This window comes from Stegodyphus dumicola, chromosome X2 (genome assembly GCF_044657685.1).
Source record: "Stegodyphus dumicola isolate Sdum_Otavi_A_Nest chromosome X2, ASM4465768v1".
Lineage (NCBI taxonomy): Eukaryota > Metazoa > Arthropoda > Arachnida > Araneae > Eresidae > Stegodyphus > Stegodyphus dumicola.
In genome coordinates, this window is record NC_140781.1 from 40,313,155 (window position 1) to 40,340,465 (window position 27,311).

At 31.6% G+C, this 27,311-nt stretch overlaps 1 protein-coding gene across 4 annotated transcripts in view; it reads left to right on the top strand.

The window, feature by feature from the left end:
* sl (small wing phospholipase C gamma 1) overlaps window positions 1–27,311 on the top strand; it is a 326,005-nt gene that overhangs the window by 196,258 nt on the left and 102,436 nt on the right. The gene's annotated exons all lie outside the window — the stretch shown is intronic.

Genomic DNA, 27,311 nt, shown 5'->3' on the forward strand with positions numbered 1-27,311 from the left:
TTTTGAAGAAATTTTGTATCATTTAATTTTGTATTTTTTTAATGTGGTATATTTAGCCTTTTGCATTTATTTTAAAAATTTCAGTTTGATTCATTTGTCATAGTTTCATTTTACTTTCATTTTACTGTGTTATATGATTTTGTTATGAATTTATTTCAGTTTTATAGTTTTCATTTTACATTTCTCTTTCCTTATATCTCTAAATTTCTTGATTTAATAGTTAGAGCCTCTGTCTGCTTAAATCATTTTCTTTCCTTCTTAATGAAGTTGTCTTTCTGAAATCAATTTTTCATGCAGTTAAACCATAGTTTTCTTTTTTACTGAACAAATTATTACTTAAAGAATTTACTTTTATAACATGGCTGCTGTGATGCAAAATTTTGAAACTTCATTTCCAGAGCTTTTAACTGTGTTCTGTGAACCTTTTTAGAAGTTTGTATTTTCAAGAGTTTTTAAATAAAGATTTCATTTTCCATGGGAAAATAAAGCAAACATATAATTAAGTTTGTTTTATTTATTGCACATCTCTTAAGTATAGAAACTCTCAAGGAATTTTTTCTTTGTGTATTTTAAGTTTTAATTTCTGGATTTATCCAAATTACTGATCACTTTTGATGGCTAAATCACAGGCCTTTTTCTGGTCATTAATAAAATGCAAGCACTTGTGTTTAGCAAATTAAGTTGAATTTCATAAGGTCATGCTCTAAGACATGGCAATAATGATCCTGTATTCAGTATGAACAAATAAATGTACAGGGAGGGACTTTTAACCCTCTAAGCGGCAAGGCCGTATATATATATGGCTTAGAATATTTTTTGTGATATCTGTAAGAACGTATATATACGTGCATATTAAAATATGTCAAAGAAATTAAGGCAATATATCAAAAGAAAACAAATCCATGTATGAAATACCAGGAGAGTTTTTACATTAAAATCAAAAAGTAATTTTTTCTCATAGTAGTTTTGGGAAATTTGTGCTTTCTTAGTGAAAACCCTGGCCGCTCAGAGGGTTAATATGATTACAAATTATTCTGTAATGTGGAGGGAAAAAACAAATATATGAAAATAAATATTTACATTTAATTTATAATTTTAGGCATTCATATTATAATTGAATTTAATAACTATCTATAATCACAATTTAAATAGAGGGTTCTTTTTAAAAATTATATACGTATTTTTTTTGTTATTGTTTTTAAATTGTGTGTAGGTATCATGCATAAGTATTTGAGTAAGATTGAAAACTGTTTAAAATCGTTATTTGAAAAAAAAAATCACTTAAGTTTGTTTTTCTTTTGATTTTTTACATAGAATTTAACCTAAAACACATAATGCATCAACTATAGAAAGTGATGTATCTTCTTTGAGATTATCATCGTCATGTTTAATATTAAAAACATTCATAGCATATAAATCTGTTTACCAAATAATACTCATCAGATTTGTGTGACTGATATTTTTGTCTGCATGAACACATTTTAAATTCCTATGGAATGTTACAGCCTCTCTTCTGACAATATTGAATCAATTTGCAGAGACAGATAACTTTGCCTTTTAAAAACGTTATTGCAAAAAGAAATAATGAAAAATAGCAGGCTTGATTGGATAATGGAAGAAAATTGTTTCGTATTTTTCCTAAAGTTAAGACAGCAAGGCTCTGTAGTGACAAAAGAATAAATCAAGCACTGACAGGTTATGGACAAAGTCCAGAATATTATTTAAAGACACTTCACAGAAAGAAAGTAAAATGTAAGTGTGGTTGTGAAGCACAAAATGCAGACTTTATACACTATTTGTGCGAGTGCATACAGACAGTTTTTATTAGAGAAGAATGTTTTAAAAATATCTCAAAAAATATAAATTATTTATTTATGAACGAAAAATCCAGGTTAGGAATTATAAAAATTGTAAATAATCTAATTGGATATGAATATTTTGAAGTAGATTATGTAGTAAATTTCTAAAATTGTAACTAAATTGAATTGCATATTTGTGATAACTTATGTAATTTGGTTAGAAAGATCATCTAATAAGCAATAATGGATTTCACGACAGTGAATTTATGTTAAAAATTATGTAAAATTGATTAATTTAAATGAATAATAAGTGATTCAGTGTTTTAGAAAGATGGAAAATCTCGATTCACAAAATTGTTAAGACAATATTTTTAATTATGTCATATTTTATTCTGGCTATTATGTTGAATCTATTCAGAATAAAGGTCGAGGTGACCTTGCTGGCGAGGCCAGAGAATCTTTCTCGGAGAACGAGTTTAGGGCAAGCTGCCCAGTTTTTTTAAATTTGGTTCTTTGATTGTTCCTTAATTTTACCAGTTTGCGAGTATTGCCAGTACGGTTTATATGTAAAGTTTAGGTTCTTCAGTAATAAACAAAGAATATTCACTTCAGGACACCTTTGGATCTGAACTTAATCTATTCCCGAGCCCTGTTCAAGCTCCAAGACAATTTTCCCTCTTTGAAGTCATAGAAACTGGATTAATTATCAAGACATCTTTTACTACTTTTAGATTTCTTTTGAGCAACTGTATCAAGTATGTCTGGTACAAAATCATCATATGATGCTGGCTTTCTGAAAAGTTATCAATACAAACATAACATCTGCAGCCTATTGTTTTTCATTAATCCAAATTAGGAGGCATTTCTACATTTTTGAGTCTTAAGGTATCTCTGTCGTAATCCCTTTTGTCACATCAGCTGATTTGATAGCTTTTTTTCTTCCAAAAGCATACAGAAATTTGATTTAGGAATCCAAATGTAGTAGCAAGATCAGCCACACATGCTGCTTTCATGCTAAGTGATAAGATGTTTTTAACTGCAGCTTTAGCAGTGTTTCCTGTCATACTCTTATTTTTTTTCACTCTGCATTTTAGGACCCATGGTGATTATACCAAGTTATTATATGAAAATAACATAAAATGCCTAAAGCCATAAATGAGCAGCAAAAATAACACAAGATACTTTCTCTACAACTTCTGATTACAAACTGAACAACAAAGTTTGGCTCAACTGCTGGGGCCCAAGTTATAACTATACATATGAAGTACATGATGGACTTTGGAATCCAGGCAAAAATTTACTCAGATTGCCCCCCCCCAAAAAAAAATATGAGATGCACAGATTTTTGGGGCAATTGCAAAATCAGTATTCATTCAAAACATGTTACATTATCAATTTTTGAGGAAGTTGCAGAATTCAGATTCGAAGATAATTCTTAATCAATATTAGTTTTGTTACATCAGTTCTCATTTCTCTTAATCTGTGAACAAAAGACCAAATATTATGCAAACAAAGAGAATAACAAGCTTGGGAAAGAATAAAATAATGGTTTTGATTTGTAAAAAAGAAGTTGAGGGAAGGCATAGCTAAACTTGTACCGGCTGCTGTTGTGTGTGTAAATTAGTACAGTACAAAGCCTAAGATCCAGTCTTCCAATATCTGAAGTGATCTAAAAATCCAAACCCCAAAGCCACCAACAACTTTTTTAAAAAAAATTTTTGTGTGCTTTACACATGCGCATTTGATTCCCCACTCTGCGCATAATAAAACATCTGGGGAATCCAATTCTTAATTTCACTTCGGCAGTACCTCATTATTAAAGAAACAATCATTTTAACATAAATTTGTATTATCAATATTTTGTCCCATAGATGCATATCTGCTTGACATACATCTCAAACCGAAACATTCTTTATAGATACATCATTGATTTTACACCTAATAATACTTTATATCCCTGACGCCAATCTGGTGAATCATTATTTATTATATTTTGCTTTCATCACCACATGTTTATGAACACATGACAGCTTGAGTAATGACTCATGTAGTGATGCCTAAACCATTTTTTTTTATGTTAGTAATTGAATAATGAAGGTATGGTAGCTTTTTATGTTGACATTACACTTGGTGAAGATTCCGGATTTAAGTTAAATGCGCTAAGAAATGTTGACAAGGCAAAATTTAACAAAAATCTCTTTCCATATGCTAAAACTAGATTTTTTTTAATAATGCTCATAGGCCATAAAGATTGAATTAAGTGCTATTTGAATTAAGAATTACTGATTTGTTATTCACAAAAACCCAGAACCAGTGCCAGGGCTCATATGGCCGCACCGGGCGGCAGAATTTAGGGAAGGGAGGCACTTTGTAGCAGAATTTAGGACCCACAAAGACTGCATCAGGTGGTAAGATATTTAGCACTAGCCCTCAATAAGCCTTAAGCATATGTGGGGATTTATTTATTCAGGACTTGGATAAGTCTGATAAGCCTTTATTTATTCAGTGCTCAGATAAGCATGTGCAAGAAATAGACATAAGTATAATAAATAACTAAACTAATTCAATTCAACCTGTTTGTTGTGATATTGTAGGTCAAAATTTATTGTTTGTAGTAACTGGTTTTGGAAGTCTTGAAATGTGCTGACTATAAATCTTTTTGTATATTTCTGTCATGTAGGTGCCCAAAGTTTCAATATATCTTGCCTAAACATAGAGGTTGTTTTAAATACTAAATGCCTGGTATATTTTTGGCCCTTTTTTATAAAAGCAAAAACCACATTATATTTCATTAACTTACTGGAAACATACTTATCTAAGTCTTTTTTTAAAAGCAAACTTTTGTAAAATGGGTGTACTTGTAAAGAAGTTTTACAATACATTACAATATACAATAAGCAGGCTCCCTCATAACTGCCCTAAATGGGACCGGGGTTAAGCCAGCTAAGTGAAATTCCAGTTAAAGTTAACAATGAAACAAAATTATTTAATTGGTGGAGTTGCACTTTTTTATAGTCAAAGTAAGCATTTAATAAATGTGTCAGTTTATTACAAAAGTTTTACATGCCATTAATACAAATGTTTGAAAAATTCAGTCAGTTTACTCTGCTAAAGGCTGGAAATTCAGCAACTCGCTGCATAATTTGGCGTTTTTTAAAAAGTGTCACATCAATAGAGGAAGCCAATGCCTGTTGTCCCACATAACATAAAGCCATTTCTAATGCTTTCTAATGCTGTATGTGATAGGATGGAGGTTGCATTGTCATCAATGTCTGATTCATTGTAAACCATGTCAGCGAGACCTCTGATGATGGCATCATCTGAAAAAATTTCTTGCTGAAGATCCCTGCTAGTAGTCAGCCACTGCTTCAACATTAACATCTTGGCATCCACTAAGATATTTGAATGATGACACAATGTTGTTAGTAGAAAGGACTACCTCTTCTTATTCTGTGCCTTATTTTGAAATAAAAGGAGTGTGCAATACCATTAATGCACAAAGTGTTTCTTTTTTTTAAGTTTATTTTTTATTCTGCATTTAAAATACATAATTATGGAATTTTCAGTTTTTTGTAATATTTTTTTGCTTATATTTTTTATTTTCATACTTAATTATGAACTAGAACTCTTGGACCCCTATGCAAAAATTTTTCCTGGGCCCCTCCCCCAATAAATTTAATGTGCTTAAAATAAAACTAAAACTAAAAATTTTTTAAAAGTGAAAAGTTAAAAAAAAAAAAAAAAAAAAAAAAGAGGATTCCACGAGCCAGTGTTTTTATGATGATTTTTACCACATGTGGATTATTTTTAAAAAAATAAAAGCACATTCTAAGGGAACCAGTTGAAAGGTACTTAACATGAAGAAAGAATAAAAAGGAAAATATTTTCCCTTGACCAACTATGAAATTTGCTTTAGTCTGGGTATTTGAACATCAGATGATTTTAATCAGTTATTTAAGACTTTTTGTGTGCGTGCGAGAGACATTTTTCTCTTTCGCTGAGATACATACTGATAATAAATGAATAAGCCTATATAAAAAAAGGAACATGTCACGTAAAGTATAACATTAAGAAAAGTAAGAAAGCCTAGATTTGTGGAGATTTTAAAATCTGCACCAATCTTAAGTTTTTTCCTCCTCTTAATTTAGAAAATTTAAATAACCGGTTATATTATAAACTGACAGACAAGATAATAGATAAAGATACAGAAAAGATATACTCTAATATATAGTACTCTGTGATTTACTCAGCTTGCGAACATGACTTATGCAATAATAAAGTAATAAATAAGAACTTTAATAATGTAAATGATACAATTGTTAAATATAAAACTTATTTACCATAAACTTCATAAAAAAACTATTTGATCATACCAATTTTTGGAGAAAATATGTTTGGTAAAGATTTTCCCATCTTTTTAAAACACTTCATGGTACACTAGACTACTTGCATGCATGATTTTTATAAAAAATATGAATGCTAAAGTTTCTTCCCGTTTCCTTTTAATTTTCCTCAGTCCATACTGCTCTTCTCTAATTTTTTTTCCCATCAATAATTGTAATGATAACACTGGTGGCCAAAATTCATCATAAAGACAAAAATCTTTCTTTATAAAAATTTGCGCCTCCTAACCTTCATTTCTGCAAAATTATTTACCAATACCTGGACATCCATTTTCTAAGCCATCTCAGCTTCAGCGCTCAATAGGTTTGACAACCGATCTTGTGTCATAGTGTTTCTCAAATATGTTTTTATTAGTTTCAGTTTTGAAAATGACCTCTCGCACGTGGCTGTGGTTAAAGGAAATGATAAATACAATATAAGTAAATTGCACACTTCCGAATAACTGCTTGCCATGTCATAATATTTTATCATTGCTAATTTAGCTTAAATCCGTAATAGATTTTAAATTTTGGATTTCTGTTCTGAAAGTATTTATAAATAATCACAGTTGTACTTCCAGTGCATTAGTCTTCTTTATATGTTTTCTGTATTTTTGATGCATTATTAATAATTTCGTTATTTGTTAATGATGACGGAGTTTTAGGTTTCACAAATGAAAACATTGCTATTCTTGTCATTCCAGTGATTCTGTACTTTAACTGAGTATTTAAAATGTTGAGAGCAGCATAAAAAACTGTTACTTTAGAAGATATTTCGGAATTTTCAAACCTGTTATCCTCACATAATTCGTCAAAAAATTTTTTTGTCTTTATTTTTCTTTTATTTTCAAATTTAGTTTCTATGCCCCGTTTATTTGCTATAAACTCACCTTCTTTCATAATGTCTTCAAACTTGTTTCTCATATCTTGAATATTAATAGAAACGTTCTTTAGATGTTGATGAGCTCCATTCAAGTCGACTGATTTTCTTTGTAATAATTGAGATGCTGCATTAGTAAAAGATAAAACCTTTCCCATAAAGACTGTTAAGAATAAAAATTCAAAAGATTCCATTTTTCTTTTTAACCCATTTGCAATGTCTTTTTCTTGAGCTTTTTTTGACGTTAATATAATTTCATTTAATGCTTTCAAGATGTCAAAGTATCTTATTTTAATTGCTATCAAAGATGATAATCATCCAACCCACCTTGTAGGATTTAAATTTTTTATAGTAATTTCAGAGTCTCCCAAAGAAAGTAAACCCTATATTTTTAAGCTGTCACCGAAATACACGTAAATATATATTCTGAAGAATTTTGAAATATTTGTAGTTCTCTTACACCTTGCACTGCATCACTGAGAACCAAGTTAAGATTATGGGTGGCACAATGTACGTAGAGAGCATTTGATTGTATTATTTGAATGCGCTTTTGCACTCTATTCTGCTCATATTACTTGCTCCATCATATCCTTGTCCTCGACATTTTGAAAAATCAATTTCGTTTGCTTCCAAAATATTACATAGGTATGAAGAAATACCTTTATGTGATTGACCTGTTATGTGACAAAAGCCGAGGAAAGATTCTTCCATACTGAGATCAGTTAATATATTTGTCTCATCATCTTTGATTACTTTTGCATATCTGTAAATAACACTTAATTGGCCGTGCTTTGAGATGTCAGCATAGTATCGGCTATGATAGAAAAAAAAGGGGAACTTTTAATTTCTTCCGCCAGCTTCCTTTTCAAACAGCTACTTAAACAATCAATTAATTCATTTTGAATTGCAGGACTCAAATAGTTAGTAGTGCCTGAGAGCATTTTTACAATCTCATTCATCACCGTGTCGTATTCTGCCAATAATTTAACATCAGATAAAAAATTACCTATATATGTATCTGAGATATTTTCTCTGTGTCTGCAAAAACTATTATTATTTTTTGCTAATTTTAAAGTTATTTTGATTAGTCTCTCTAAAACTAATCACCAAAAATTGATTTCATCTTTTACAGACTTTTTTTTTTCTAGCATTTGATCTATGCAGTTATTTGCTTCCCAATTTTTCTTTACGATACAGCTTGCGATATGCTGAGAACTTCCCTCATGCTTTTTTATTCGTACAGACAATGTTTGCCAGTGCTATAGTTCTGTTGTCCACATTGTGTCCTTGTTTAAAAATAACCAGCATGGTTCACAATACACTTTATTAAGTTTAGGTGAATAGCAAAGCCAAAATCTGTCTATTTTAAACCTGATTTATTTACATTGGTGTAGTAAAGAGAAGAAAACAATCTGCCATCTTGATTTTTGGGGAAGCTGATAACTTTTCGTCTACAAGGGCCACAATTCAAAATAAATACCTTCATATCATTCGTAAGATTTTGTGGATAGTGACCAAAATTGGATGGATACCTTTCGTTTTTTACATCTGAAAGACCGTCGGGACTTTTTCTGGACTTTCATTGTCATTTGTGACTGTATTCGAAATATTTTTTTATAGTTCGCCTACTTCAGTGTCTTAGTCAAAATATTTTTTGTTACATTTTTAATTCTGAAAACTATTTCTGCACTATCTGATGCTTCTTTTAAATGTTCGTCAGTTGCTGATGGCTGTTCCTGTGAGTTTAAAGTTGATGTCTGGTATTCTTCTCGATTAGAATTTTTAATTTGGAAATACTGATCAACAGTTTTAATTTTCTTTATTTCTCGTTCTAAAGCATCGTCTAATTTTTTTTTTCCTTCCTTTTCTGAGCCCCACTTAAAGCTATCTTCTCCATATTATAAGATTTTTCTAATGTTATTCTCTATAAATAAAAATCCATATAAATAGAGGTTCTTGATTCATCATTTAATGAATCAAGAAAAAAATTGTAATAATATCGTTCAGTATTTTATGCCCATTGAAAACAATATATTCTGTGAAAATAGAAGAGAAACACGCCAAGAAGACCGAGAATATAAAATAGACTAAGAATAAACACACCGAGAATATTTTTTCTGAATTAATGCTATATTAATTTTTTAACTCATTTTATTTTTAAATTTTTTTTATAATATTATATTAATTTCCTGAACTAAAATCTGTAAGGATTAATGTAAAAATTCATTTCAATAAGTTTCTGATTAACTAGCTTCTGTAATGTATGTAGTTTCAGTGTGATTAATCTTTGCTGAGATAAACCGAAAAAGCATACGTGTCTTTAGAGGTTAAAATTATGCATATTGATATTTATATTAATTATGCATATTGATTTTATTAATTGATATTTATTTTTTTAACATTCCTTTGCTTAATTTAGAAACTGAAGGTGTCAGAGTCCTACTGTAAGCCATCAAGGACAGTGAATGAAAAATGATTATAAATTAAACAAATAAAACAACGAGTAATTAAAGTCAAATAAAATGTAAAATTAAAAGGTATGTTTTAATTTTAAAACTAATGATATATAAAGAAATAATAAGAAAATCGTAAAACTTGTATGAATAATGAAACAAATGAAAAGTAATAAAATTAGTAACACAATAACCTTAAGTTTGGCATAGATTTATGTTAAGATCTCAAACAATTTCTAGGGCAGGCACAGGTACAGGTCCCTCTTCGTCAGAAGTAAAGAAATCTACAAGACTGAAGAATAGTCATATATTTTAAATTTCGCCAAAATATGTGTAAATATTTATTTATAAATTATTTTTTTACCTGGGTAACAACTTTTATTTTATAATATTAGCTATAATTTTATAAAAGCTCGTTGCCTTCATTTCCGAAAACTATCCAACATAGTCAGAAAAATCAATTTCTTTAGGTGTATATTGCTCTATAGAAACTACAGCAAGATTTGTCAGCCTAGTCTCCGTCATAGAAGCTCTTAAACAAGTTTGTATATATTTTAATTTTGAAAAAGATCTTTCTCCACTTGCCACTGTTATAAGAAAGGACAACAAAATTCGAAGTTCCACTCAAGTATATATGGAAAACATTCAAGATTTTATACATATTCTAAAATGACAAGGAGTTCAGTTCCAGGAAGGATATGTTTTGACAGAACTTCCAGTTCATCACGAAGTTCCGAATCGCTCAGATTACTCGAATGTTTATTTGTGAGTTTCAATTTCTAGTCTTTACGTCTATTAAAAAGTTCTCTGTTTGAAAGATGTTTGAGGGTTCCTACGTCATACAGGAAACCGTACCGTAGTATGGTCCGTATTCTCGAGTAAGTTCAAATCTTTCTTCTACAGAACGAATAGCAATGTCTAACGTGTAGAAATACAATTCTACTTTAAATTCCTCTTCCAACTTTTGTATGTTTTCATATGAAGCTTCGTACTCAAACAATCTATGTCGCCTTAGGGTATGATGGACTGGCTAAAGGAAGGGTAGATTTCTTACATTTCTGCGATTTACTTTTCTTCTGAGATGAAATATATTAAATTACTATTTAAATTATTATATTTTTATTATCACTTCTGCAACTTTCTAAATATGTTTTCTCATTCTGCGGAGCTCTGACAGCTGACTGCAGATTCGTCTTATACTTTTCAGAATTTTACTCACGTGATTTACATGAATGAGTGTATCCATGCCCAAATAGCAACTGAGACGAGAAATTTTAAATTTAAAATTTTGTCTGCCAAGGATGACGCAGAATGTCATAAGGAACTTGAATAAACATTTTTAGCGAGCTCTAATAGTACAGAATAACTTTCCTCCACAAATAAAAAATAATTTAAATGTAAATCATGATTTGTGTTAATTTTTATTTATTTTTTGTTTAAATCTTTATAAAATATTGCAAAATTTGTAAAAAAAAAAAATAGCTCTTTCTGTAGCATTATTTTATTGGCAAGAAAACACTGAATAAGGTGAAAATAAAAGAATAAGAGCTATTAACTTAAAAAATTTCCACTTAATTAACCAAAAAGACAAAATATTCTGCTTCTGTGCCATAATTTGGGGGGAGGGTGTGCCATGTCAGTTATCCATGAAATAAATAAATAATGAGAAGGAAATTAATAATCAAGCCAGAAACGAGACAGGGGTAAAGCCAGTGAGAAACATACTGCAAATAAACTGCTAGAGGGGCAAAATTAGTTCATACGAAATTTACAAAAAAATCTGAAAGCTTTCAGGTTTTACATTATGCCCAAAGGGGCATTTTTTAAAGTTTCGGGTGCTACTTTTGTTTATTAAATATCATGTTCTTCGCTCTTAAACCATTAAATTGAATTCAACAGCAATATTGCATGAGCATATCTCTAGAATTTCTGATACACAGTCTCGTGCACCAGCGATAAATCCCCCCCCCGGACAAAATTTCCATTGCTTGCTTTGGAATCGCTGAGTTTCTTAATCAAAAATTCAATAAAGTGTTATAAAATATTAAATCGATAATAAAACAAATTTAAAATTCCATATTCAGTGGAAGATTACATGATTCAAAATTTGATGGCTCTAGTTGTTTTATCCCAATGCGAGAAATATAGATAGGTTTATGCAGACTCTTCATTATTTAATTCCTTTAAATATAACAAAGGGCTGTAATATTTGGTGGCAACAATTTGAAAAAAAATCGATATTTATAGTGAACCAACGCAAAATGCCAAAACGAAATTAATAGCGTTTTTGGGTTAACGCCCTTTGGGCTAAAAATTTAGAACTTTTAGTGTGAAAAATCTAGCGCAAATCCAGCTAAGATTGATCAAATTAAAATTTTTTTAATTTATTGATTACTCTATCAGGAGAGAGTAATATGCTTGTGAAAAAGATTATTGCAAGCAGTATAAATATTTAACGAATACAAATTAAGCAAAATAAATTAATTTTTTAGTCTAAAAAGGGGACAATTTGCTGTGTTGGAGTATTATTTTTTGTTTTGGCATTTTGCATTAGTTTACTATAAATGTCCGATTCCCTTTTCAAATTGTTGCCACCAAATATTATCGCCCTGTGTTATATTTAAAGAAATTAAATAATGAAGAATCTGCATAAACGTATCTATATTTCTTGCATTGGGATAAAACAACAGTACCTAGAGCCATCCAATTTTGAATAACGTACGTTTCCACCCAAATATGGGCATCTGGAAGCGTGTGCTTAATGCATGATATAATTAAAGAAAATAAGAGTAGACAATCTCCTATAACAAAAAATATATTAAATACTAAATTACAATTTAAATTACATTGAAGAGATCAACACAGAGCTCGGAACACAGTTCGTGCTACCGTCGCGTACAGTTGTCTGACGAGAAGTCTGAGTGAGTAAATATGTCGCTTTGCTGCTCCGATTAAGAACTGGATTTTACACGTGGCGCCATCTCATGAATAGAAGTTGAAGTATCTGTCGGAACGCCACAGTACTCCCCCCCCCAAGTACCATCGGTACGTTATAAGTACTTTGGGTTAAATCTAACCTTTCTTCCAGATCTGGTAGTTTTAGGTTGCTCTTTAACGGGATGTAAGCTTTCTTCCGGGAGTGATGTTGATGAGGAAGTTGTTGGATCTTGCATTAGAAATGCTGGTTTGAGATGATCGATTCCAATCACTGATTGTTTGCCATTGCAGATGATGGTGAAATGTTTCGGTGTTCGTTTGACAACTTTGAATGGACCATCATATGAAGGTGTTAAAGTTGGCTTAATTGCATCATTGCGCACGAATACGTGCGAAGATGTCTCAAGCGCAGGATGTAGAAAATAGCTTGGCTGGTTATGCGAAGATGCTGGGGTTGGCGAGATATTGCTCATGGTCTCACGTAAACGTTGAAGGAATGTTGGAGGGTCGATAACTGGAGTATATTCTGGGTGAAAGAATTCACCTGGCAGACGGAGGTTTGCACCATATAACATTTCAGCACAAGTGCTACCAATGTCTTCTTTGAATGCTGTGCGAAGACCAAGCAAGACTAGGGGTAAGGCTTCTGTCCAGTGTGTGCTACTGTGGCACTTCAGACCTTGTTTGAGAGATCGGTGAAAGCGTTCCACCATCCCATTTCCAGATGGATGGTATGGTGTTGTGCGAATATGGCGAATGCCAAAAAGGGAGGTGAGGGATGCGAACAAGTGACATTGAAATTGTCGGCCTTGGTCAGTAGTGATGGTGGTAGGCATGCCAAATCTTGAAAGCCACTGGGAGATGAATGCTCGAGCTACAGTTTCAGCAGATATATTTTCAATAGGAATGGCTTCAGGCCATCTTGTGTACCGATCAATACAAGTGAGGAGGTAAGTGTAACCATTTGAAGGAGGCAATGGGCCAACCAAGTCTAAGTGTACATGATCAAAGCGTCTTGCTGGAAGGTTAAATTGTTGAATGGGGCTGTGAGTGTGACGGGATACTTTACACCGTTGACATCTAATACATGAACGAGTCCATTCTGTGATGTCTTGATTCATTGCTGGCCAGACAAATCTGTCTGCGATCAGCTTTTTGGTGGCACGGATTCCAGGATGTGCCAAATTGTGCAAGGCATTAAACACTTCACGTCTAAAATTGACAGGAATATAGGGACGTATTCTATTGTTCTCTATGTCACAGTAAATTTTAAGCGTTGGATCAATGTGCAGTGGTTGTAACTGAAGGGAGGTTTGTGGATTTGAGATTAGGTTCTTGAGTTCCTCATCATGCAATTGAGCTTTTGCAATTTCAGAGAAATCTGGGGTAGTGAGGTTGATATTGTTTACCCGAGACAAGGCATCAGCGACACAATTATCAGTACCAGAGACATATCTGATATCTGTACTAAACTGGGCGATGAAATCCAGCTGTCGAAGCTGACGAGGAGAACATGAGTCAGAGTTTTTTCTAAAAGCGAAGGTTAATGGTCGATGATCGGTGAAAATGATGAAGTCGTGTCCTTCCAAGTTGTGCCGGAAGTATTTAACAGCACAGTACACAGCAAGTAGCTCCCTGTCATATGTGCTGTATTTCCTTTCTGCAGTAGTAAGTTTTCTGGAGAAGAATGCCATTGGGAAAAGTCCTTTAGTGGTATGGGCTTGAAGCACTGCTCCTATGGCCGTGTCAGATGCATCTACCATTATAGAGAGCTGATCACTAGGTGAGTGATAAGAAAGTGTGGCTGCATTTGCCAGATCGTGTTTGCATTGCACGAATGCTGCAGATGCAGATTCAGTCCAAGGGACAGCTCGTTGATCATTTTTTTTGCTATTCTTCAGAAACTCATGTAGGCAGGCTTGTGTTTTTGCGGCATTTGGCAGAAAGCGTCGGTAGAAATTTAACATTGCTAGAAAACGCTTCAGTTCAGAGATGGTTTTGGGCTGGGGTAGGTCGTTAATTGCTTTGACTCTTTCCGGTAAAGGTTTGACTCCATTCTGGGTAATAAGACATCCAAGAAAGAAAACTGAAGGTTGACCAAGTACACATTTGGATGGATTTAGTTTTAATCCATGATCTTTAAGGTGAGTGAAAATCTGACGCAGATGTTGAAAATGTTCTTCCGCATCTGTAGATGCAACCAGGATATCATCAAAATATGGAATGCAGAAATCGAGGCCAGACAGTACTTGGTGTATGAAATGCTGAAATGTTTGGCCAGCATTGCGAAGGCCAAATGGCATATATAAGTACTCAAAGAGACCAAATGGTGTAGTCACTGCGGTCTTGGGCACATCTTCAGCATGCACTGGGATCTGATGATATGCTCTGGCAAGATCGAGGGTAGAAAATATGTTTGTTCCATGAAAAAGATGGGTACAGTCTTGGATATGTGGGACTGGATATCTGTCAGGGACTGTGACGGCATTAAGTCGACGATAATCTCCACAAGGCCGCCAGTCACCATTAGACTTTTTAACCATGTGAAGTGGACTGGCCCATGGACTTTTAGATGGGCGAATGGTTCCCTGTGCTAGCATGAATTCAAATTCTTTGCGAGCAGATTTTAGCATCTCTGGAGAAAGACGACGAGGCTTGGAAAATACAGGTGGGCCATGTGTTTCAATGTGATGATACACTTCTGGCTGATGAGTATGCTGCCCTGATTTGGATGGGTTTAAAATGTCAGGGAATTCTGCTAATAACCGATGAAACCGTGTGCTGCCCGATAAAACACTTATGTTGGTAGGTATGTTTGATATGTGAGAAGCTTGGCCCTGTGATGTCAGCTGAGTTGTAGCATCAATTAAGCAATTATTCTTGACATCCACTAGAAGGTGGAAATATGTTAAGAAGTCGACACCAATAATTGCTTGAGTTACATCCGCAATAATAAAAGGCCACTTGAAAGTCCGGCGCAAGTTTAAATCAAGTGTCAATAGTTTGGTGCCGTAGGTTGCAATTTGGGTACCATTGGCTGCATACAGTACAAGTTTATTAAGTTGGTGAGCATTTGTTTTAGTTCTCGGGAGCACTGATATGTCAGCTCCAGTATCTACTAGAAAACATAACTGAGTTGAACGATCAGCCAGTACTATTCTGTCGATGTGGCGGACATTCTGTTGGCCAGCAGAAGACCGCCCATTTAGTTTCCCGCTTGTACAAAAGTGCATGGAGGGGCACACTTGCGAGCTTGCGAGCCGAAATTCATATGATAAAAACATATGCCACTTGTGGGTTCTTTGTACTGCGTTCGAGTATTAAGACGAGATCGATTCCTGCTTCGAGCATGAAATTTATTACGTGGGCCCTGATTTGATCGATTATATCTCCGTGAAGCATGAAGACTTGTAGAGAGTTCAGATACTTTTTTGGTCAATTCAGCCACTTTTTGTTCGAGGGATGAACTGGAAGGTGCAGCATTAGCAGCACTGACATAAGCTGGAGTAACAAGTTCATTAATTTTGTCAGCCATTGCTGCTAAACGGGTTAGATCTTCATTGGAAGCAGCAAGAATTATTTGTATGTTATTAGGGAGACGCGAAAGCCATAGTGACTTCAACAAGTCGTCACTAAAATGGCTTCCTGCCAGATCACGCGTTCGTGAGAGCAAGTATGAAGGTCGCTAGTCTCCAAGTTCAAGTCCTTGTAGTAAAGTACGTATTTTTGAAGATTCACTTTCTGAATAGATTTCAATGAGCCGCTGTTTCAGTTTGGAGTATTTATCACAATCAGGTGGTTTGAGAATTAAGTCATGCACTGAATTCAGAATATCAGACTCAATTGCTGCGACTACATGGTTGAATTTTGTAGAATCCTCACTAATGCGAGCGATAGAAAATTGTGCTTCGATCTGAGCGAACCACAATGAAGGATTATTTTTCCAGAAAGGCGGTGGCTTCACCGCAACGCGTGTGATTTGTGGCTCTGGTGGAATATCGTCGGGCATACTGATAGATAATTTTCACTTTAATTAATAAACACTTATCAGCACAAATATTGTAGCATGAGGATACACTATTGATATTTTACCATGATAACAATAAATATTTTAACCATGCAGAAAAAATTTACGTAACGATACACACACAAATAATACAGGGTCAGCAATTACACACACAAATAATATTTTACCGAAATGCATTTGAAAAGAAACCCTTATTTGAGAAAAAAAATGATGCGTTCATTTTGTATTGCGCACACACAAAATCACCACTTCACACTGCTAAGGCACTTTCGAAGGAAAAAGGAAATCACTCCTGTAGCACGTGGGAAAACAATTCACTACTTTCGAACACTGAGAAAAGAATTTTGCCGTAGCACGTTGCACAAAAGTTACTGATGTGGCACATTTAGCGAAAATCACTGTTGTAGCACATTTGTCGTTGAATGATCGAAGAATTATTGCACGACTGGCGAAGTCAGCGGAACGGAACAGATTACATTGATGATTTGCTGAAGCTCCTTGCGATGATATGCACGACTTTGAAAAAAACACAAGCAATATATATCAATACTTCTAGAAATAATTGAAGGGGTACGTTGTAGCATAAGTTTAATGTCCATATTCGTTGTTATTTTTAGTCAGTTCTTCAGAATGCCTTGGATGCACGTGGCTTAGGGTCGTTGAAAATCCATTCTCAGTAGCGTGCTCAGTCAAAAGGTCACCACTTTTGGTGGTCGTGTGTGCTTAATGCATGATATAATTAAAGAAAATAAGAGTAGACAATCTCCTATAACAAAAAATATATTAAATACTAAATTACAATTTAAATTACATTGAAGAGATCAACACAGAGCTCGGAACACAGTTCGTGCTACCATCGCGTACAGTTGTCTGACGAGAAGTCTGAGTGAGTAAAGATGTCACTCTGCTGCTCCGATTAAGAACTGGATTTTACACGTGGCGCCATCTCATGAATAGAAGTTGAAGTATCTGTCGGAATGCCACAATTATCGCCCTGTGTTATATTTAAAGAAATTAAATAATGAAGAATCTGCATAAACGTATCTATATTTCTTGCATTGGGATAAAACAACAGTACCTAGAGCCATCCAATTTTGAATAATGTACGTTTCCACCCAAATATGGGCATCTGGAAGCCCAAATTTGTAATTTGTTTTATTATCTATTTCATATTGTGTAAAACTTTAACGAGTGTTTGATTAACAAACTCAACTATTTAAAAGTGAGCTGTGAGAACACTCTATGAGGGAAAAATAACGCGCGGAACTGTGTATCAGAAATTCTAAAGATGATTTTAAAATTATTTTGTGACATTGCTGTTGAACTGAATTTTATCATTTAAGTGTAAAGAATATGATATTCAATAAATAAAGGTACACACAAAACGTTAAAAAAATGCCCCTTTTGGATGTAAATTAAAATTTGAAATCTTTCGTATTTTTTCTGAATTAATGCTATAGTAATTTTTTATTTCATTTTATTTTTAAATATTTTTATAATATTATAATAATTTCCTGAACTAAAATCTGTAAGGATTAATGTAAAAATTCATTTCAATAAGTTTCTGATTAACTAGCCGCTGTAATGTATGTAGTTTCAGTGTGATTAATCTTTGCTGGGATAATTCGAAAAAGCATATAAGTCTTTAGAGGTTAAAATTATGCATATTGATTTTATTAATTGATATTTATTTTTTAAACATTCCTTTGCTTAATTTAGAAACTAAAGGTGTCAGAGTCCTACTGTAAGCCATCAAGGACAGTGAATGAAAAATGATTATAAATTAAACAAATAAAACAACGAATACATAAAGTCAAATAAAATGTAAAATTAAAAGGTATGTTTTAATTTTAAAACTAATGATATATAAAGAAATAATAAGAAAATCGTAAAACTTGTATGAATAATGAAACAAATGAAAAGTAAGAAAATTAGTAAGATAGGATACAAAAGACAAAAGAAAGTAAGATATTGAATACACACAATATACATGCAAATACACACATTTACACAATATACACACATATACAAGCAAAAACATATCTCAGGCAGTTTAGAATTTATATTTTGTTGACTTTTATGCCTGTTATCGAATTTAATATTGCTTAATATTTAGAGTTTAGTTTTTCGCATCATTTTAAAAATCAAGGATAATGCAAATTTAGAGTATACAGAAATGAACACTTTAATTTAATAATAAAAGAATGAAAGGACATAAGACAAATTTGTATTTTGGGCAGAATTATAGCTATAAAAACCGAAGATAATGGAATTACAGGTATTTAAACATACATAAGCACAAAAATTGACAATTAAAACTTTTATATAATAATCTTAATATTAATGTATTGCATTATTTTCCTGTCAATTCAATTCAAGCTACAGTAGTTTTCATTGTCTCTAAGTAATATAATTAAATTCTCAAATATGAATGTTTCAAAAATATTTTAAATGTATGCAATAAAACACGAAAAGCATTAATATAAATAAAGTTTTCAATAATTTTAAACATTTGTTTGTTAAACGAATTGTTTATGTTTTGAATTAATGGAATTACAATATGCTGATGGATTTGCAGTTCGAAAACATTAGACATTAGAAATACATATCAAGAACTTTTAAAAAAAAAATTCATGTTTGCATCATCTCTTAGACAATATACACAGAATATGTGAACTACATACTTCATCTGCAACCTTTTCTCCTGAAAAACAACTTCTGTTTCGAATTCATACATATCCTTATCAGAATACTATTATTCAAACCAAGAATAATTCGTTTAACAGATGTTTTCTAAAAGTTAAGCCACAGGACAATAAATGATATTAATGCATATCTATCGACATAATGGATCTACTTTAACACTATTTAGTTTCTATGAATTATTATGAATGACCTCAGATTTTACATTGATTATAAATTAAGCACTATTAATTTTCTTTTTATCTTTATAATTAATTTATTAATGACCAAAAAATGAAAAATAAAATTTAGTATAATTGAGGACCACCCAATTTTTTAGTGTTGTTTAAATGAGAATTTGGTTTAAAGTATATTTGCATTTTTCTTTATTTGTAATCTTTTGAATTTCGCATTTGCATATAATGGCTTTAAACCAGTTTGTTTTTTTAAAAGGTCAATTTGCATAATGAAAGGTTTTTATGATTTTTTTTGAATAGTCAATTTGCCACAATGTTATGTTTTATTCTTTTTTTCCAAGTGTTTCGAAAGCATGTAGGGAAAATTCTCGTACATTTGAGATTCGATTTTTTTGGTTTTATGTGAATTTTAATGCCTTAAATGAAAATTTAATTGATTCTTTTTACGGTTTTAGATCTCAAATGAACCAGGACAATGAAATATGTTTTCAAAATGTATTAATCGACTATTATGAAGCTTTAATTCATTTTCTCCTAATGAGTTCTGAATTGGATTTTCAGTAAAAGGAGAATAATTTTTATAATTTTGTATGTTTTCCCTTTTGCATTTTTATTTTTAGAGTTTGTGCTACTATGAATTTTTGTTTTAAATTTGTTTAGATATTGTGTTAAACTTCTTATACACAGTTGCAGTTATTCATAGCATTGAGGAATTGCCTTTCTTTGATTCAAATTTAATTTTAACTTTGGATGCTTTAAGTTTATTTTACTTCATTCCTACAGCTATAGCGCAGGACAAGTTAAAAAAACTTTTGTTTTTTATTTTTGGCCTGTCATGCTTCTTAATGTATGGAAACATATGTTTATATTTTATATTTATCATAAAAATATTTCATGTTAATATAACAATACGTCAATAATATTAGTAGACATTTGCATTGTTAATCGTGATAAGTTTGGATTTTCAGGTAAATGGATTAAAAGTTTAGGTGAATTGAATTTTTAGCAAGTTTGAGATTATAAGAATTTAGTTTATGTAATATTACAAATCAATAACTTACCTTTATAATGAAGAATTATATTCAAGATCCCTTTAAAATTTAATTTTATAAAGAAAAACTTCTTAACGCTCTCGATGTAGTGATGTGGACTAGAGAAATGTCATTAGAATAAGAGGAAGTTCAGTTAACTGTTCTGAGCCATCAGCCAATTACAAGTATACTAAAGATAGCATTTCATACTTCAACGCAGCTGTTTAGCAAAGAAAGGGACCCCGCCTCCACCATAAATTTCCAGTGTCTTTCCAGTTGAGTCACAGTAAAACTTTCATCTAAGATTTTACTGTAAAGATATCCACTTTCCTTTTTAAACATCTGTTTTTTCTCCCCCAGTCAAATTGTACTATTATTATTGTCATATTCCAATGACACATAATACATAACCTGCAATATCATTTAGAATTTCATCTGTACTATAAATGTATTTCAGTCAATGTATAATTATGAAATATTTAACAGTAAAAATTATGGATATTCGAATAATTTTAGTAAATTCTTCCACAAGTTTAGGATGAAATAATAAGCAAATTTTATTGACCTGTATCCAAAGAGCTTTGAAGATGACTGTCCAATACGAAATGGAAATTTTAAAATTAAACACAAAATACTTATGGTATGAGGATTTATCTAAAATTTAAATACCCATTATAGCAGAATATGACAATTCCCTTCCAAGTTTCAAGTTCCCAGAAATGTTTAATAATTTGTAGTTAAGCTTATTGACATTAATGTATATTTGAAATTGAGTACTCGCACTCTGTCGCATAGATTCTAAAATTACTATGCTTAAATACTTCTTTAGGAAACAAGTATAAAGTTTCTTCATAATTACTAAAAATAAAGTTGTATCAAAAAAGTTTTACACACTTAAAGAAATGTGCAAAACATCATTTAATAAAAATAGGTTTTTTTACCCCACGTGGATCAAAAAGCAAAAATCGCGATATATTTTAGGAGCATTAATATTTTTGATTATTGGTATCTTTTTTATTTACGCCATAAAAAACTATTTCTGTCTCAGAAATTAACGACCTCAGATTTCCAGTTTGTACATTGCTTATAAATTAAGCCGTATCATTTTTTATCTTAAACATTAATTTATTAATGACAGAAATATGAAAAATACATATAATGTATGGGAACACATATTAACTAAACCTATTTATGTCGTTGAAAAGCTACATAGTGGTGCCAAAATGAAAGAGAATAATCCTAAAAGGGATTTTATGAGTGAAAATCGCATCATTTACTACTAAAACGTTTTAACTAAATTTTTTAATTGCAAAAATTATTGAAATATTGCAATAAGGGGGGGAGAATTCTTTTCTGAAGTATTCCATTTGTCTGTGTAGCAAAAATTGCAATGTAATTCATGTTCTTTCAGATGTTGAAATGCAACTCAAAACTATTAGGTCAATGCTGCCATTGATATGCTTAATATTTTCAGTAATTAATTTATCGAAATTTATGAAGTAGTACATACTTTTAGTTGTAATATGTCATTTTTATTATAATTATTATATTATTATTGACGGTTTCATGTACTGAATGCTGTGGAAAGTAAATTAAAAGTAAATCGTGATTTCAAATAGCGATGAGAAAAGCGTTCTTGTCCTTAGGCAAATAGTCCTCGAGTGCTTTATTATTATATAATAATTTAATTCCATTTAAATAATGTACAAATTATTGCGCATTACTGAATTATTCACTTAAATATTTCAGATTGTTAAAATGAATAGTAATTTATTGTATTTTTTCAAATGAAGGGAAATTAGTATATTACTTTCAAAACAAATTTAATGTCTTGAGAATTATCTTTTACAGATAAATGTGAATTTTTGGTAGATGGGTAATTTACAGTTTAAGAAACACCACAGCTCTTCTCTTTTCTAAAGCAAATCAAGTAAATCCTCAAGCATTAAAATATGCTTAGTAAGTAAGATATAGTTTACGAGTTCTATGCATTCAGATTTCATTCTCGATTAGGGATTTTAAAGAATTCCCTACCTGCATTTTTATCTACAATGTGAGAATATTTTGAAAAATTGGATAAATATTGATTTACTCATTATTTCAAGTAAAAATATTTATCCATTCCATTTCCTCCCCCCATGAGCATGTGAGTGAAACTTTGTGTTCTGAGCCTGTCGTAAAACTTCCCCCTTTTTTCGTACCTTGAATTCATTCAGAGATCCCTAAGCCGAACGGGAAATCTCTCCTTTCCAAATGTGGTGTCCTGAATGCTGTGGAAAGTAAAAGTAGAATAAAAATTTAAATTAATTAAAAGCAAAAGTGTAAATTTTAAAGTTTCATTTCAAATAACGATTAGAAAGTACTCCATGGAGGCATTCTTCCCCTTCGGCAAATATTCCTCGAGTGCTTTATTATTATATAATAATTCAATTCAGTGCTGTTTAAATAACATATGAATTATTGCACATTACTGAATTCTACGCTTAAATATTTCATGTTAAAATGAATTACAATTTATTGTATTTATTCAAGCAAAGGGAAATTAAAATATTTCTTTCAAAACAAATTTAATATCTTCAGAATTATCTTTTACAGAATAGTGTGAATTTTTGGTGGATGGGTAATTTACAGGCTAAGAAACACCACAGCTGTTCTCTTTCCTAAAGCAAATCAAGTAAATCCTCAAGCATTAAAATATGCTTCGTAAATAAGATATATTTTACAAGTTCTATGCCTTCAGATTTAATTCTTGTTTAGGAATTTTAAAGAATTCTTAACGTGCACTTTATCTGCAACGTGAGAATATTTTGAAAATTTTGATATGAAAAATTGGACAAATATTGATTTACTCATTATTTCAAGTAAAAATATTCATCCATTCCATTTCCTTTCCCCATGAGTGAAGAAGTTATGAATTTCGATAAATTTAATGAAAAACAATTAACTGGAATATTTGCTGCTTAATGTTTAAGCAACCAGAATGAAACTTTGTGTTCTTAGCCTGTCGCATAAAACTTGCCCCTTTTTTCTCTGACCTTGAATTCATTCAAAGATCCCTAAGAAACTGGAAATCTCTCTATTCTAAATGTGGTGTCATAAATTCTTTGCATTTCCTGGACAAGGATACCATTTTGACATGTGGGTGGAGCAAAGTCCTTTCATGCCACGACTGCTCAACTTACGTCAATGATTTTGTGTCCTTAAGAAAGGAAAGCATAAATTCTGGAGTTAGCAATTGATACTTACGAATGATTTCCTCCTGCAGATTATTAATTTTAAAAAAGAGGAAAAAAATCGATCCGCCTTTAACTTTGCCATTTGGGGATATTCCTTACTTCTAAATCCAAAATTTTTCCGTCCCTATACCCTGCGCCCTGCCTTCTGGCGCGGCTGCACCGTCATTTTTTACATTGTGAGAACCATGCATTAAAAGATTCTATGTAACATTGTTTCGTCACAGTGCGAGAATCATACATACATTTATGCAAATTCTTCCTTATTTAATTTCTTTAAAAATAATACAGGTGAAATTATTTGGTGGCAACAATTTGAAAAGTGATAAGCCGTTTATAGTGAACCAACGTAATACATGTTATATTAAATTGTAAAAATCATTCACATTAATAAATTCAATTTCAAGCTTAATATTAGTCCTGATTTTTGGACTTGGGTTTAATGGAAGTGCTAGTAACAGATTCAATATATGAACAAAATTAAATGCTTCAGAATGACATATTATGAAAATTTTGAACTGCAAATAATATACCACATTTCCTCTTAACTTGCAAAGGTCATTTGAAATTAACTACCAGAATCTTGCCTAGTTACTTCATTATTTATACTTAGAAAGTGTATCTATTAATTATTCGATCATAATAACAAATTATATAGAAATAAATTAATATACAAAATAATTACATTATAATAAATAGTTAAAATTAATTTCCACTTCCACCCCCTTTTGAATTGGGATTGCAAAGGGAGAAACCTTTCCTTCAGGGGATTGTCTTTAATAATTTTCAGGTAAGAGACTAAGAAATACAAATGAACTTTTCCTATTTTCTGCTGACTCCTATGCCTGAACTGGGATAAGTCACGAAGTTACTATTACATAATCGAATGATGGAATATTAACTTTTGCAAATACTGAATTTAACTGTTTCATGTGCTTCCAAGGGCTTCTTTTCTACATCATATACGGAGCTGTGTCACAGCACCATATAGGAAGAGGGCCCTTAAAAACTTAAAAGATGACGAATTCTATTATATATACATTGTAATTTATTTACTAATGAAATATTGATTATATTATCTCCTAATATAAATTTAGTAGATGTATCCAAAAAGATTGAACCCATATGTAGGAAGTTTAATTCCGAAAATTGTATTTTAAAGTAACTTGAATGTAAAGTATGAAAAAAACGTTTTACGAGGACTTGAATTTAAATCATGAATAACAAAATGTGAAACTTTGAAAAGGAAATAAAAAATAAGTAATTATTGCTATTGATCGGAAATTAGTTGACTTTTCAAGGGGAACAAACCAATTCCTGTTCAGTGTACAATAATTAATAAATGCGATGTTTTGTCTTTTACTCAAGTAAGAATGATGATGCCAAACTGTCAAATTAAGTTAGGCCAAAATTGTAGCTCCGTGAAGTGATGGGATTTATAACCAAAGTAGAGTACCAAAGAACTCATCCTGAATGAAGCATTTTCTCTAATACAAGATTCTTTATAAATTTTGAGTGGAAAGCAATTTATGTAGTAAAATTTTACAAAACACTTGAGTAAATGTCCGCCAACACCCGTCTCCTAACATTGAATATATTAGGAGATAATATAATCAATATTTTATTTTACGGAGTGCAGTTTCATTAGTAAATAAATTATTATTATCTTGCTTTGCAGCTATTGCACAAGTATTAGAAAAACTTGTTTTCGAACTAAGTGAATTTTAGATCATTCAACATATGTACACTATATATATAAACTTAAAGATTCTAAAGTTAAAAGTAAATTGGCATTAAAACAATGTTATTCCTCAATTGTATTAATATTAGGAATCGTGTAAAAGAGGTTTAATGCAAAATCCAAACATATCAAAATTAAAATAAGAATTCATAGTAGTACAAAGTCTAAAAATAAAAATGAAAAGCAAAAAGGGGAAAATACAAGATAAAAATATCAAAATAATAATTAATCTCCTATTACTGAAACTCCAATTCCGAACTTATCAGGGAAAAATGAATTAAAGATTCTCTCTCTCTCTCTATATATATATATATACACACTGGAATCCATCTTTTAAGTTTAAACATGTAAATGTAGTTCAGCAGGACATTTAAGGCCCCCCTAGTTCTTTGGGCTCCTTTGCGATGGCATTCTTTGCATACCCTTATTTACGCCACTGATTATGGCCGGTTAAAGCAGAGATCTAGTTAAATGGAAGCCGGTTAAGAGGGAGTCTGCTGTATTGCAATTTTATTTGTCCTAATGAGAAACAAAAGAATTGATACCATTTCCTATAATGCTAAAACATAATACCTATTGAAATGACTTTTGTATTATGCATTTTAATGAAATAGTATGCATTGAGCTACATCAGTTAAACTTGCCCAAAGTCTGATTGTAATGTATACGTTTTTGGTAGTTTTTAAGATATAATACATCCATTGACTTTCAGTATTGACTCTGTTCAGTAATGAGGCTTACTTTCTTTTGTTTGTAATCACTTCAACTCCACTTTAAATTAAATATGAATTGATTTAATCCATGATGAAAAAGCCATTTTGAAAATCCTCCAGCAAATCTAGTATAAATGCTTTGGATTCTACCTGATATCAGAAAACTATGTTAGTTGGACTTAACAGAATCTAACTAAATGGACAGATTATAGGGTTTTTCCCCCTCTTTGTATTTTCTTTTATCTTTCTTTTGCCCTTATCACCACTGAAATAAATCCAATGTTCTTTAGTATTGTAAGGCACCTTATAATTGATAGAGAAATAAGAAATATTTAATTGAACATTTGTTATATTTAATCAAGCAGTAATAAACATTGCATCAGTATATAAACCCATCAGTGGCTGAGCAGTAAAAGTCACTGAATGCTGGTAGTTTGGTTTGGGGTTCGATTCCCAGTGATGAGTTGGCTGCATGGATGATTTCGTGGTTTTACCCTTGTGTAATGTAGATTGCGGTTTTACCCTTATGTAATGTAGATAAGAGCCAGTTTCCCTTAGAAAGTCCTCCATGAATATATCCCTTCTCTTAGGCAGATAGCTCTCAAGTGCTTTGCTGTAATGAAATAAACCAAACTGAAGCATCGCTGCGTAACTAACACTGTTCCATTCTGTGAGTGAATATATTCATGCTGAGATTAGAGCTGAGCATCATCTTATGGAGTGCAGTTTCTATCAAGTAGGCCCACCCTTCTCTTAATAGCAGTTTCAAGATTTAAGAATCATGTACTCATGCACACTGCCCCCCCCCTCTGAAAAAATGGGACAGTTCTGTATCTCCTGTTCTACTGGGTTGATTGGTGAAATTCAACTTGTGTTTTTATGTCTTAAAGGTGCAACTCAGGATATTTAGTATATAGTATATGTATATATATATATATATCGTTGTTCAAATATAGGTATTTTGACACAAATTCGGACTTTTTCTGAATTGACATGCCAGTTATTTTCCATATTTTGATTCCGCGACTCAAATGATGCCAAACTGCCAAGTTTTTAAAAAATCAGCTCTTAAATTTTTAGCTTTGCAATATTAATTGAATTTGATATCTATCTATATTAATATCTCTTTTTTATTAAACTTATTTGATTCTTCCTGTCGTATTTTGTAATTAAGGTTCATTCCAAATAAAATTCACCCATTTTTTGTGATTTATTTTAAAATTTGTATTTCTAAAT